Below are 17,297 nucleotides of genomic sequence, written 5' to 3'. Positions count from 1 at the left end.
TCGATCAACGACCACCCAAATAACGGTGTTGCCACGGGAAGGGGGTAAATCAGTAATAAAATCCATACCAATCAGAGACCAAGGCTGTTCTGGGACAGGCAGAGGATGAAGAAAACCAGCGGGTTTCTGGCGAGGAGTCTTATCCCGGGCACAGATAGTGCAGGCTCGCACAAAGTCCCCAACATCCGTCTCCAGAGTCGGCCACCAATAGAAGCGGGAGATGAGTTGCACAGATTTCTTGATGCCCGCATGACCTGCGAGATGGGAGGAGTGACCCCATTTGAGGATTCCGAGGCGTTGGCGTGGAGAAACAAAGGTCTTTCCTGGAGGAGTCTGCCTGATGGAGGCAGGAGAAGTGGAGATCAGGCAGTCAGGTGGAATGATGTGTTGCGGAGGGAGATCAACTTCTGAGGCATCCGAGGAACGAGAGAGAGCATCGGCCCTAATGTTCTTATCGGCAGGACGAAAGTGAATCTCAAAATTAAATCGGGCAAAGAACAGAGACCACCGGGCCTGGCGAGGATTCAGCCGTTGGGCAGACTGGAGGTAGGAGAGGTTCTTGTGGTCGGTGTAGATAATAACAGGAAATCTTGATCCCTCCAGCAGATGCCTCCATTCCTCAAGTGCTAATTTAATGGCTAGAAGCTCTCGATCCCCGATGGAGTAGTTCCTCTCCGCTGGAGAGAAGGTCCTAGAGAAAAAACCACAAGTGACAGCATGCCCGGAAGAATTTTTTTGTAGAAGAACAGCTCCAGCTCCCACTGAGGAGGCATCAACCTCCAATAGGAAGGGTTTGGAAGGGTCAGGTCTGGAGAGCACGGGAGCCGAAGAAAAGGCAGACTTGAGTCGTTTAAAGGAGTCTTCTGCTTGAGGAGGCCAGGACTTGGGATCAGCATTTTTTTTGGTTAAAGCCACGATAGGAGCCACAATGGTAGAAAAATGTGGAATAAATTGCCTGTAATAATTGGCGAACCCCAAAAAGCGTTGGATAGCACGGAGTCCGGAGGGGCGTGGCCAATCTAAGACGGCAGAGAGTTTGTCTGGATCCATCTGTAGTCCCTGGCCAGAGACCAAATATCCTAGAAAAGGAAGAGATTGGCATTCAAACAGACATTTCTCAATTTTGGCATAGAGTTGGTTGTCACGAAGTCTCTGAAGAACCATACGGACATGCTGGCGGTGTTCTTCTAGATTGGCAGAAAAAATTAGGATATCGTCCAGATATACAACAACACAGGAGTATAACAGATCACGAAAAATTTCATTGACAAAGTCTTGGAAGACGGCAGGGGCATTGCACAGTCCAAAGGGCATGACCAGATACTCAAAGTGTCCATCTCTGGTGTTAAATGCCGTTTTCCACTCGTCCCCCTCTCTGATGCGGATGAGGTTATAGGCGCCTCTTAAGTCCAATTTAGTGAAGATGTGGGCACCTTGGAGGCGATCAAAGAGTTCAGAGATGAGGGGTAAGGGGTAGCGGTTCTTAACCGTGATTTTATTAAGACCGCGGTAGTCAATGCAAGGACGTAGGGAGCCATCTTTTTTGGACACAAAGAAGAATCCGGCTCCGGCAGGAGAGGAGGATTTACGGATAAAGCCCTTTTTTAGATTCTCCTGGACGTATTCGGACATGGCAAGAGTCTCTGGGGCAGAGAGAGGATAAATTCTGCCCCGGGGTGGAGTAGTACCCGGGAGGAGGTCGATAGGGCAATCATAAGGCCTGTGAGGAGGTAGAGTCTCAGCTTGTTTTTTGCAGAAAACATCCGCGAAGTCCATATAGGCCTTAGGGAGACCGGTTACTGGAGGAACCACAGAGTTACGGCAAGGGTTACTGGGAACCGGTTTTAGACAGTTCTTGGAACAAGAGGACCCCCAACTCTTGATCTCCCCAGTGGACCAATCCAGGGTTGGGGAATGAAGTTGAAGCCAGGGAAGTCCAAGGAGAATCTCCGAGGTGCAATTGGGGAGGACCAAAAGTTCAATCCTCTCATGATGAGATCCGATGCTCATAAGAAGGGGCTCCGTGCGGAAACGTATGGTACAGTCCAATCTTTCATTATTTACACAATTGATGTAGAGGGGTCTGGCGAGACTGGTCACCGGGATGTTGAACCTGTTGACGAGAGAGGCCAAAATAAAATTTCCTGCAGATCCAGAGTCCAAGAAGGCCACTGTAGAGAAGTAAAACAGAGGCAGACATCCGCACAGGCACAGTAAGACGTGGAGAAGCAGAGTAGACATCAAGGACTGTCTCACCTTTGTGCGGAGTCAGCGTACGTCTTTCCAGGCGGGGAGGACGGATAGGACAATCCCTCAGGAAGTGTTCGGTACTAGCACAGTACAGGCAGAGGTTCTCCATACGGCGTCGTGTCCTCTCTTGAGGTGTCAGGCGAGACCGGTCGACCTGCATAGCCTCCACGGCGGGAGGCACAGGAACAGATTGCAGGGGACCAGAGGAGAGAGGAGCCGAGGAGACGAAACGCCTCGTGCGAACAGAGTCCATATCTTGGCGGAGTTCCTGACGCCTTTCAGAAAAACGCATGTCAATGCGAGTGGCTAGGTGAATAAGTTCATGTAGATTAGCAGGAATTTCTCGTGCGGCCAGAACATCTTTAATGTTGCTGGATAGGCCTTTTTTGAAGGTCGCGCAGAGGGCCTCATTATTCCAGGACAATTCTGAAGCAAGTGTACGGAATTGTACGGCATACTCGCCAACGGAAGAATTACCCTGGACCAGGTTCAACAGGGCAGTCTCAGCAGAAGAGGCTCGGGCAGGTTCCTCAAAGACACTTCGGATTTCCGAGAAGAAGGAGTGTACAGAGGCAGTGACGGGGTCATTGCGGTCCCAGAGCGGTGTGGCCCATGACAGGGCTTTTCCGGACAGAAGACTGACTACGAAAGCCACCTTAGACCTTTCAGTGGGAAACAGGTCCGACATCATCTCCAGATGCAGGGAACATTGGGAAAGAAAGCCACGGCAAAACTTAGAGTCCCCATCAAATTTATCCGGCAAGGATAAGCGTATCCCAGGAGCGGCCACTCGCTGCGGAGGAGGTGCAGGAGCTGGCGGAGGAGATGACTGCTGAAGCTGTGGTAGCAACTGTTGTAGCATAACGGTCAGTTGAGACAGCTGTTGGCCTTGTTGCGCTATCTGTTGTGACTGCTGGGCGACCACCGTGGTGAGGTCAGCGACAACTGGCAGAGGAACTTCAGCGGGATCCATGGCCGGATCTACTGTCACGATGCCGGCTGGCAGGTAGTGGATCCTCTGTGCCAGAGAGGGATTGGCGTGGACCGTGCTAGTGGACCGGTTCTAAGCCACTACTGGTTTTCACCAGAGCCCGCCGCAAAGCGGGATGGTCTTGCTGCGGCGGTAGTGACCAGGTCGTATCCACTAGCAACGGCTCACCTCTCTGGCTGCTGAAGATAGGCGCGGTACAAGGGAGTAGGCAGAAGCAAGGTCGGACGTAGCAGAAGGTCGGGGCAGGCAGCAAGGATCGTAGTCAGGGGCAACGGCAGAAGGTCTGGAAACACAGGCAAGGAACACACAAGGAACGCTTTCACTGGCACTAAGGCAACAAGATCCGGCAAGGGAGTGCAAGGGAAGTGAGGTAATATAGGGAAGTGCACAGGTGAAAACCCTAATTGGAACCACTGCGCCAATCAGCGGCGCAGTGGCCCTTTAAATCGCAGAGACCCGGCGCGCGCGCGCCCTAGGGAGCGGGGCCGCGCGCGCCGGGACAGAACAGACGGGGAGCGAGTCAGGTAGGGGAGCCGGGGTGCGCATCGCGAGCGGGCGCTACCCGCATCGCGAATCGCATCCCGGCTGGCAGCGGGATCGCAGCGCCCCGGGTCAGAGGACGTGACCGGAGCGCTGCAGCGGAGGGAGTGAAGCGAGCGCTCCGGGGAGGAGCGGGGACCCGGAGCGCTCGGCGTAACAGTAGTTATATTCTTGTATATAGGAGCATTATTATAGTAGTTATATTCTTGTATATAGGAGTAGTATTATAGTAGCTATATTCTTGTATATAGGAGCAGTATTATAGAAGTTATATTCTTGTATATAGGACGCAGTATTATAGTAGATATATTCTTGTATATAGGAGCAGTATTATAGTAGTTATATTCTTGTATATAGGAGCAGTATTATTGTAGTTATATTCTTGCATATAGGAGGCAGTACTATAGTAGTTATATTCTTGTATATAGGAGCAGTATTATATTAGTTATATTCTTGTATATAGGAGGCAGTAGTATAGTAGATATATTCTTGTACATAGGGGACAGTATTATAGTAGTTATGTTCTTGTATATAGGAGCAGTATTATAGTAGTTATATTTTTGTATATAGAAGCAGTATTATAGTAGATATATTCTTGTATATAGGAGCAGTATTATAATAGTTATATTCTTGTATATAGGAGGCAGTATTATAGTAGTTATATTCTTGTATATAGGAGCAGTATTATAGTAGTTATATTCTTGTATATAGGAACAGTATTATAGTAGTTATATTCTTGTATATAGGAGCAGAATTATAGTAGTTATATTCTTGTATATAGGAGCAGTATTATAGTAGTTATATTCTTGTATATAGGAGCAGTATTATAGTAGTTATATTCTTGTATATAGGAGGCAGTATTATAGTAGTTATATTCTTGTATATATGAGGCGGTATTATAGTAGTTATATTCTTGTATATATGAGGCAGTATTATAGTAGTTATATTCTTGTATATAGGAGCAGTATTATAGTAGTTATATTCTTGTATATAGGAGCAGTATTATAGTAGTTATATGCTTGTAAATAGGAGCAGTATTATAGTAGTTATATGCTTGTATATAGGAGGCAGTATTATAGTAGTTATATTCTTGTATATAGGAGAGGTATTATAGTAGTTATATTCTTGTATATAGCAGCAGTATTATAGTAGTTATATTCTTGTATATAGGAGCAGTATTATAGTAGTTATATTCTTGTATATAGGGGCAGTATTATAATAGTTATATTCTTGTATATAGGAGCAGTATTATAATAGTTATATTCTTGTATATAGGAGCAGTATTATAATAGTTATATTCTTGTATATAGGAGCAGTATTATAGTAGTTATATTCTTGTATATAGGAGCAGTATTATAGTAGTTATATTCTTTACATACTGACAGTATTAGAACAGTTCCACATTATGTCGGCTTGAACAGCTCCTTGATCCCTTTTGATGTGGGGTAAGGGAAATCTCATATTGGTTCACTGCTTTGAATAATCCTTACTTGTTCTTTTGACAATAAACAGATCACTAAGTGTCTCTATTATGCAAATCTAGTGATCAGCTGTGATCTGTGGAGAAACTTGGCAGGAAGTGTTCAGTTTCCCTGCAGTGCCACTACAGGTAGAAAAAAGTATTACACTGTGCTAATTCAGATCAATAAGTTGTCTTTGCAATGTAGGAAAGAACAATTTTTTATTTTATACATAATTCCCCAATCAGTTTTCCCTTAAACTGTATTGAAGTTGTACGAGTAAATAATTATGTGATAAGGACATGGATACCCAATGTAGCTCGCGGGAGGCGCTGTGTCCGTACCCCAGAGCTGCGGATGTGTTTTGTTCTATTTGTTTTCCTCATCATTGTGAAAGAGCAGATACGGCTGAAGCCTGGAGCAGAGAAATACTCAGCACAATCTCTGCCGCTGATCTGCAACCTGAAAGTCAATATAGAGAAAAAATCTATAAAGAAAAAGAAAAAACATATAAAAAAATAATAATAATAAAAAAAAAATCAGCAATAAAACAAAACAGAGGTCGCTGTGACTTTCAGGAATAAATTCCGAGCAGTTTCCTTTTATACCTTCGCCTTGTCTCCCCAGATCCTTTTATCAGTTGTGTCTCTGAGCTCCTGATTCATCGGCGACTGTCAGAGACGAATCCGCTCCTTTAAATGACAACATCCAGCGATATACATTTCTCCACAATCTGCAATAGAATTTAATAGAAAAAAGCTTCACAATTTATTCCATTATAGTAGACATGGCAAGGGTCATGCTGGTATAACCTGGTATATACTGTATATAATTATATATATGTACAGCTGGTATAAGTTATATATCTCCTGTATATAGTGATATGGACCATGCTGGTATAACCTGGGTATATACTGTATATAATATATATGTACAGCTGGTATAAGTTATATATCTCCTGTATATAGTGATATGGACCATGCTGGTATAACCTGGTATATTCTGTATATAATTATATATGTACAGCTGGTATAAGTTATACATCTCCTGTATATAGTGATATGGACCATGCTGGTATAACCTGGGTATATACTGTATATAATATATATGTACAGCTGGTATAAGTTATATATCTCCTGTATATAGTGATATGGACCATGCTGGTATAACCTGGTATATACTGTATATAATTATATATATGTACAGCTGGTATAAGTTATATATCTCCTGTATATAGTGATATGGACCATGCTGGTATAACCTGGGTATATACTGTATATAATTATATATGTACAGCTGGTATAAGTTATATATCTCCTGTATATAGTGATATGGACCATGCTGGTATAACCTGGTATATACTGTATATAATATATATATGTACAGCTGGTATAAGTTATATATCTCCTGTATATAGTGATATGGACCATGCTGGTATAACCTGGTATATACTGTATATAATATATATGTACAGCTGGTATAAGTTATATATCTCCTGTATATAGTGATATGGACCATGCTGGTATAACCTGAGTATATACTGTATATAATATATATGTACAGCTGGTATAAGTTATATATCTCCTGTATATAGTGATATGGACCATGCTAGTATAACCTGGTATATACTGTATATAATATATATGTACAGCTGGTATAAGTTATATATATCCCCTGTATATAGTGATATGGACCATGCTGGTATAACCTGGTATATACTGTATATAATATATATGTACAGCTGGTATAAGTTATACATCTCCTGTATATAGTGATATGGACCATGCTGGTATAACCTGGGTATATACTGTATATAATTATATATGTACAGCTGGTATAAGTTATATATCTCCTGTATATAGTGATATGGACCATGCTGATATAACCTGGGTATATACTGTATATAATTATATATGTACAGCTGGTATAAGTTATACATCTCCTGTATATAGTGATATGGACCATGCTGGTATAACCTGGGTATATACTGTATATAATATATATATGTACAGCTGGTATAAGTTATACATCTCCTGTATATAGTGATATGGACCATGCTGGTATAACCTGGGTATATACTGTATATAATATATATGTACAGCTGGTATAAGTTATATATCTCCTGTATATAGTGATATGGACCATGCTGGTATAACCTGGTATATACTGTATATAATTATATATATATGTACAGTTGGTATAAGTTATATATCTCCTGTATATAGTGATATGGACCATGCTGGTATAACCTGGTATATTCTGTATATAATTATATATGTACAGCTGGTATAAGTTATACATCTCCTGTATATAGTGATATGGACCATGCTGGTATAACCTGGGTATATACTGTATATAATATATATGTACAGCTGGTATAAGTTATATATCTCCTGTATATAGTGATATGGACCATGCTGGTATAACCTGGTATATACTGTATATAATTATATATATATGTACAGCTGGTATAAGTTATATATCTCCTGTATATAGTGATATGGACCATGCTGGTATATACTGTATATAATTATATATGTACAGTTGGTAAAAGTTATATATCTCATGTATATAGTGATATGGACCATGCTGGTATAACCTGGTATATACTGTATATAATTATATATATGTACAGCTGGTATAAGTTATATATCTCATGTATATAGTGATATGGACCATGCTGGTATAACCTGGGTATATACTGTATATAATTATATATGTACAGCTGGTATAAGTTATATATCTCCTGTATATAGTGATATGGACCATGCTGGTATAACCTGGGTATATACTGTATATAATATATATGTACAGCTGGTATAAGTTATATATCTCCTGTATATAGTGATATGGACCATGCTGGTATAACCTGGTATATACTGTATATAATTATATATGTACAGCTGGTAAAAGTTATATATCTCCTGTATATAGTGATATGGACCATGCTGGTATAACCTGGTATATACTGTATATAATATATATGTACAGCTGGTATAAGTTATATATCTCCTGTATATAGTGATATGGACCATGCTGGTATAACCTGGGTATATACTGTATATAATATATATGTACAGCTGGCATAAGTTATATATCTCCTGTATATAGTGATATGGACCATGCTGGTATAACCTGCTATATACTGTATATAATATATATGTACAGCTGGTATAAGTTATATATCTCCTGTATATAGTGATATGGACCATGCTGGTATAACCTGGGTATATACAGTATATAATATATATGTACAGCTGGTATAAGTTATATATCTCCTGTATATAGTGATATGGACCATGCTGGTATAACCTGGGTATATACTGTATATAATATATATGTACAGCTGGTATAAGTTATATATCTCCTGTATATAGTGATATGGACCATGCTGGTATAACCTGGGTATATACAGTATATAATATATATGTACAGCTGGTATAAGTTATATATCTCCTGTATATAGTGATATGGACCATGCTGGTATAACCTGGTATATACTGTATATAATATATATGTACAGCTGGTATAAGTTATATATCTCCTGTATATAGTGATATGGACCATGCTGGTATAACCTGGTATATACTGTATATAATTATATATGTACAGCTGGTAGAAGTTATATATCTCCTATATATAGTGATATGGACCATGCTGGTATAACCTGGTATATACTGTATATAATATATATGTACAGCTGGTATAAGTTATATATCTCCTGTATATAGTGATATGGACCATGCTGGTATAACCTGGGTATATACTGTATATAATATATATGTAAAGCTGGTATAAGTTATATATCTCCTGTATATAGTGATATGGACCATGCTGGTATAACCTGGGTATATACTATATATAATTATATATATATATATATAGCTGGTATAAGTTATATATCTCCTGTATATAGTGATATGGACCATGCTGGTATAACCTGGGTATATACTGTATATAATTATATATATGTACAGCTGGTATAAGTTATATATCTCCTGTATATAGTGATATGGACCATGCTGGTATAACCTGAGTATATACTGTATATAATTATATATATGTACAGCTGGTATAAGTTATATATCTCCTGTATATAGTGATATGGACCATGCTGGTATAACCTGGGTATATACTGTATATAATTATATATATATAGCTGGTATAAGTTATATATCTCCTGTATATAGTGATATGGACCATGCTGGTATAACCTGGTATATACTGTATATAATATATATATGTACAGCTGGTATAAGTTATATATCTCCTGTATATAGTGATATGGACCATGCTGGTATAACCTGGTATATACTGTATATAATTATATATATACAGCTGGTATAAGTTATATATCTCCTGTATATAGTGATATGGACCATGCTGGTATAACCTGGGTATATACTGTATATAGTTATATATGTACAGCTGGTATAAGTTATTTATCTCCTGTATATAGTGATATGGACCATGCTGGTATAACCTGGGTATATACTGTATATAATTATATATGTACAGCTGGTATAAGTTATATATCTCCTGTATATAGTGATATGGACCATGCTGGTATAACCTGGGTATATAATGTATATTATATATGTACAGCTGGTATAAGTTATATATCTCCTGTATATAGTGATATGGACCATGTTGGTATAACCTGGGTATATACTGTATATAATTATATATGTACAGCTGGTATAAGTTATATATCTCCTGTATATAGTGATATGGACCATGCTGGTATAACCTGGTATATACTGTATATAATATATATATATGTACAGCTGGTATAAGTTATATATCTCCTGTATATAGTGATATGGACCATGCTGGTATAACCTGGTATATACTGTATATAATATATATGTACAGCTGGTATAAGTTATATATCTCCTGTATATAGTGATATGGACCATGCTGGTATAACCTGGTATATACTGTATATAATTATATATGTACAGCTGGTATAAGTTATATATCTCCTGTATATAGTGATATGGACCATGCTGGTATAACCTGGTATATACTGTATATAATATATATATGTACAGCTGGTATAAGATATATATCGCCTGTATATAGTGATATGGACCATGTTGGTATAACCTGGGTATATACTGTATATAATTATATATGTACAGCTGGTATAAGTTATATATCTCCTGTATATAGTGATATGGACCATGCTGGTATAACCTGGGTATATAATGTATATTATATATGTACAGCTGGTATAAGTTATATATCTCCTGTATATAGTGATATGGACCATGTTGGTATAACCTGGGTATATACTGTATATAATTATATATGTACAGCTGGTATAAGTTATATATCTCCTGTATATAGTGATATGGACCATGCTGGTATAACCTGGTATATACTGTATATAATATATATATATGTACAGCTGGTATAAGTTATATATCTCCTGTATATAGTGATATGGACCATGCTGGTATAACCTGGTATATACTGTATATAATATATATGTACAGCTGGTATAAGTTATATATCTCCTGTATATAGTGATATGGACCATGCTGGTATAACCTGGTATATACTGTATATAATTATATATGTACAGCTGGTATAAGTTATATATCTCCTGTATATAGTGATATGGACAATGCTGGTATAACCTGGTATATACTGTATATAATATATATATGTACAGCTGGTATAAGATATATATCGCCTGTATATAGTGATATGGACCATGTTGGTATAACCTGGGTATATACTGTATATAATTATATATGTACAGCTGGTATAAGTTATATATCTCCTGTATATAGTGATATGGACCATGCTGGTATAACCTGGGTATATACTGTATATAATTATATATGTACAGCTGGTATAAGTTATATATCTCCTGTATATAGTGATATGGACCATGCTGGTATAACCTGGTATATACTGTATATAATATATATATGTACAGCTGGTATAAGATATATATCGCCTGTATATAGTGATATGGACCATGTTGGTATAACCTGGGTATATACTGTATATAATTATATATGTACAGCTGGTATAAGTTATATATCTCCTGTATATAGTGATATGGACCATGCTGGCATAACCTGGTATATACTGTATATAATATATATATGTACAGCTGGTATAAGTTATATATCTCATGTATATAATGATATGGACCATGCTGGCATAACCTGGGTATATACTGTATATAATATATATGTACAGCTGGTATAAGCTAGATATCTCATGTATATAGTGATATGGACCATGCTGGTATAACCTGGTATATACTGATATAATTATATATGTACAGCTGGTATAAGTTATATATCTCCTGTATATAGTGATATGGACCATGCTGGTATAACCTGGTATATACTGTATATAATATATATATGCACAGCTGGTATAAGTTATATATCTCCTGTATATAGTGATATGGACCATGCTGGTATAACCTGGGTATATACTGTATATAATTATATATGTACAGCTGGTATAAGTTATATATCTCCTGTATATAGTGATATGGACCATGCTGGTATAACCTGGTATATACTGTATATAATTATATATGTACAGCTGGTATAAGTTATATATCTCTGTATATAGTGATATGGACCATGCTGGTATAACCTGGTGTATACTGTATATAATATATATGTACAGCTGGTATAAGTTATATATCTCCTGTATATAGTGATATGGACCATGCTGGCATAACCTGGTATATACTGTATATAATATATATATGTACAGCTGGTATAAGTTATATATCTCATGTATATAATGATATGGACCATGCTGGTATAACCTGGGTATATACTGTATATAATATATATGTACAGCTGGTATAAGTTATATATATCCCCTGTATATAGTGATATGGACCATGCTGGTATAACCTGGGTATATACTGTATATAATATATATATATATGTACAGATGGTATAAGTTATATATCTCATGTATATAATGATATGGACCATGCTGGCATAACCTGGGTATATACTGTATATAATATATATGTACAGCTGGTATAAGTTATATATATCCCCTGTATATAGTGATATGGACCATGCTGGTATAACCTGGTATATACTGTATATAATTATATATGTACAGTTGGTATAAGTTATATATCTCCTGTATATAGTGATATGGACCCTGCTGGTATAACCTGGGTATATACTGTATATAATATATATATGTACAGCTGGTATTAGTTATATATCTCCTGTATATAGTGATATGGACCATGCTGGTATAACCTAGTATATACTGTATATAATTATATATGTACAGCTGGTATAAGTTATATATCTCCTGTATATAGTGATATGGACCCTGCTGGTATAACCTGGGTATATACTGTATATAATATATATATGTACAGCTGGTATTAGTTATATATCTCCTGTATATAGTGATATGGACCATGCTGGTATAACCTGGTATATACTGTATATAATATATGTACAGCTGGTATAAGTTATATATCTCCTGTATATAGTGATATGGACCATGCTGTTATAACCTGAGTATATACTGTATATAATATATATGTACAGCTGGTATAAGTTATATATCTCATGTATATAGTGATATGGACCATGCTGGTATAACCTGGTATATACTGTATATAATATATGTACAGCTGGTATAAGTTATATATCTTCTGTATATAGTGATATGGACCATGCTGGTATAACCTGGTATATACTGTATATAATATATATGTACAGCTGGTATAAGTTATATATTTCCTGTATATAGTGATATGGACCATGCTGGTATAACCTGGTTGTATATACTGTATAAAATATATATGTACAGCTGGTATAAGTTATATATCTCCTGTATATAGTGATATGGACCATGCTGGTATAACCGGGTATATACTGTATATTATATATATGTACAGCTGGTATAAGTTATATATATCCTGTATATAGTGATATGGACCATGCTGGTATAACCTGGGTATATACTGTATATAATTATATATGCACAGCTGGTATAAGATATATATCTCCTGTATATAGTGATATGGACCATGTTGGTATAACCTGGTATATACTGTATATAATTATATATGTACAGCTGGTATAAGTTATATATCTCCTGTATATAATGATATGGACCATGCTGGTATAACCTGTGTATATACTGTATATAATATATGTGTACAGCTGGTATAAGTTATATATCTCCTGTATATAGTGATATGGACCATGCTGGTATAACCTGGTATATACTGTATATAATATATATGTACAGCTGGTATAAGTTATATATCTCCTGTATATAGTGATATGGACCATGCTGGTATAACCTGGTATATACTGTATATAATATATATGTACAGCTGGTATAAGTTATATATCTCCTGTATATAGTGATATGGACCATGCTGGTATAACCTGGTATATACTGTATATAATATATATGTACAGCTGGTATAAGTTATATATCTCCTGTATATAGTGATATGGACCATGCTGGTATAACCTGGGTATATACTGTATATAATTATATATGTACAGCTGGTATAAGTTATATATCTCCTGTATATAGTGATATGGACCATGCTGGTATAACCTGGGTATATACTGTATATAATTATATATGTACAGCTGGTATAAGTTATATATCTCCTGTATATAGTGATATGGACCATGCTGGTATAACCTTTGTATATATTGTATATAATTATATATGTACAGCTGGTATAAGATATATATCTCCTGTATATAGTGATATGGACCATGCTGGTATAACCTGGTATATACTGTATATAATTATATATGTACAGCTGGTATAAGTTATATATCTCCTATATATAGTGATATGGACCATGCTGGTATAACCTGGTATATACTGTATATAATATATATGTACAGCTGGTATAAGTTATATATCTCCTGTATATAGTGATATGGACCATGCTGGTATAACCTGGGTATATACTGTATATAATATATATGTACAGCTGGTATAAGTTATATATCTCCTGTATATAGTGATATGGACCATGCTGGTATATACTGTATATAATATATATATGTACAGCTGGTATAAGTTATATATCTCCTGTATATAGTGATATGGACCATGCTGGTATAACCCCGGTATATACTGTATATAATTATATATGTACAGCTGGTATAAGTTATATATCTCCTGTATATAGTGATATGGACCATGCTGGTATATACTGTATATAATTATATATGTACAGCTGGTATAAGTTATATATCTCCTGTATATAGTGATATGGACCATGCTGGTATAACCTGGGTATATACTGTATATAATTATATATGTACAGCTGGTATAAGTTATATATCTCCTGTATATAGTGATATGGACCATGCTGGTATAACCTGGGTATATACTGTATATAATTATATATGTACAGCTGGTATAAGTTATATATCTCCTGTATATAGTGATATGGACCATGCTGGTATAACCTAGGTATATACTGTATATAATATATATGTACAGCTGGTATAAGTTATATATCTCCTGTATATAGTGATATGGACCATGCTAGTATAACCTGGTATATACTGTATATAATTATATATGTACAGCTGGTATAAGTTATATATCTCCTGTATATAGTGATATGGACCATGCTGGTATAACCTGTGTATATACTGTATATAATATATGTGTACAGCTGGTATAAGTTATATATCTCCTGTATATAGTGATATGGACCATGCTGGTATAACCTGGTATATACTGTATATAATATATATGTACAGCTGGTATAAGTTATATATCTCCTGTATATAGTGATATGGACCATGCTGGTATAACCTGGTATATACTGTATATAATATATATGTACAGCTGGTATAAGTTATATATCTCCTGTATATAGTGATATGGACCATGCTGGTATAACCTGGTATATACTGTATATAATTATATGTATACAGCTGGTATAAGTTATATATATATATATAGTGATATGGACCATGCTGGTATAACCTGGTATATACTGTATATAATATATATGTACAGCTGGTATAAGTTATATATATATATAGTGATATGGACCATGCTGGTATAACCTGGTATATACTGTATATAATATATATATGTACAGCTGGTATAAGTTATATATCTCCTGTATATAGTGATATGGACCATGCTGGTATAACCTGGTATATACTGTATATAATATATATGTGCAGCTGGTATAAGTTATATATCTCCTGTATATAGTGATATGGACCATGCTGGTATAACCTGGGTATATACTGTATATAATTATATATGTACAGCTGGTATATGTTATATATCTCCTGTATATAGTGATATGGACCATGCTGGTATAACCTGGGTATATACTGTATATAATATATATGTACAGCTGGTATAAGTTATATATCTCCTGTATATAGTGATATGGACCATGCTGGTATAACCTGGTATATACTGTATATAATATATATGTGCAGCTGGTATAAGTTATATATCTCCTGTATATAGTGATATGGACCATGCTGGTATATACTGTACATAATATATATGTACAGCTGGTATAAGTTATATATCTCCTGTATATAGTGATATGGACCATGCTGGTATAACCTGGTATATACTGTATATAATATATATGTACAGCTGGTATAAGTTATATATCTCCTGTATATAGTGATATGGACCATGCTGGTATAACCTGGTATATACTGTACATAATATATATGTACAGCTGGTATAAGTTATATATCTCCTGTATATAGTGATATGGACCATGCTGGTATAACCTGGTATATACTGTATATAATATATATGTACAGCTGGTATAAGTTATATATATCTCCTGTATATAGTGATATGGACCATGCTGGTATAACCTGGTATATACTGTATATAATATATATGTACAGCTGGTATAAGTTATATATCTCCTGTATATAGTGATATGGACCATGCTGGTATAACCTGGGTATATACTGTATATAATATATATGTACAGCTGGTATAAGTTATATATCTCCTGTATATAGTGATATGGACCATGCTGGTATAACCTGGTATATACTGTATATAATATATATGTACAGCTGGTATAAGTTATATATCTCCTGTATATAGTGATATGGACCATGCTGGTATATACTGTATATTTTCTGTTGATGTTGTGCTGCAGTGTTTCTCTCTTACGGTTATTATAGACATGTTGTTGGGTCAGTGTTTCGCCAGCAGCAATCTGTGAGTTAGGAGAGAATGTTCTATTGTGCAGCGCGGGGTCAGCAGGTTCAGCCGAGACAATCTTCATTTTACAAGTATCAACTTATTTTAGGTAAACCATGATTAATAATTTAGGTCCCTTGTTTCTAAGCATTTTTTGTTGCCTGAGTAAACATTTAGCAGGATATAAACTACCTAACCCTGATATATCCACAGGAATCCCACTTTACTTTCTTCTCAGGAATCTATATCAGCTTTGTTACACTTCTATAATAGAGAGGTGCAGGTCTAGATTTTACTTGTGTGTTCAAAGACATGGGGGGGGGAATTTATCAAAACCTGTCCAGAGGAAAAGTTGCCCAGTTGCCCATAGCAACAAATCAGATCGCTTCTTTCATTTTTAACAAGGCCTCTGCAAAATGAAAGAAGCGATCTGATTGGTTGCTATGGGCAACTGGGCAACTTTTCCTCTTCCTTTTGATAAATCTCCCCCATGGTCCTTATGTACAAGAATATAACTACAATAATACTGCTCCTATATACAAGACTATAATTACTATAATACTGCTCCTATATACAAGACTATAATTACTATAATACTGCTCCTATATACAAGAATATAACTACTATAATACTGCTCCTATATACAAGAATATAACTACTACAATACTGCTCCTATATACAAGAATATAACTACTATAATACTGCACCTATATACAAGAATATAACTACTATAATACTGCTACTATATACAAGAATATAACTACTATAATACTGCACCTATATACAAGAATATAACTACTATAATACTGCTCCTATATACAAGAATATAACTACTATAATACTGC

The 17,297-nt window shown here is 36.0% G+C and overlaps 1 long non-coding RNA gene across 1 annotated transcript; it reads right to left on the bottom strand.

Moving 5' to 3' along the window:
* Nucleotides 1–5,464: 5,464 nt before the first annotated feature.
* On the bottom strand, nt 5,465–16,779 carry LOC130267664 (uncharacterized). The gene is made up of 3 exons (XR_008843235.1): nt 16,650–16,779; nt 5,850–5,974; nt 5,465–5,728 (listed from the first exon to the last, which is right to left on the bottom strand). It is a non-coding gene; the product is annotated as an uncharacterized LOC130267664 (long non-coding RNA).
* Between the last annotated feature and the right edge of the window lie 518 nt (nt 16,780–17,297).

This window comes from Hyla sarda, chromosome 4 (assembly GCF_029499605.1).
Source record: "Hyla sarda isolate aHylSar1 chromosome 4, aHylSar1.hap1, whole genome shotgun sequence".
Taxonomy (NCBI): domain Eukaryota; kingdom Metazoa; phylum Chordata; class Amphibia; order Anura; family Hylidae; genus Hyla; species Hyla sarda.
This window is presented reverse-complemented; position numbering and strand designations above follow the sequence as displayed.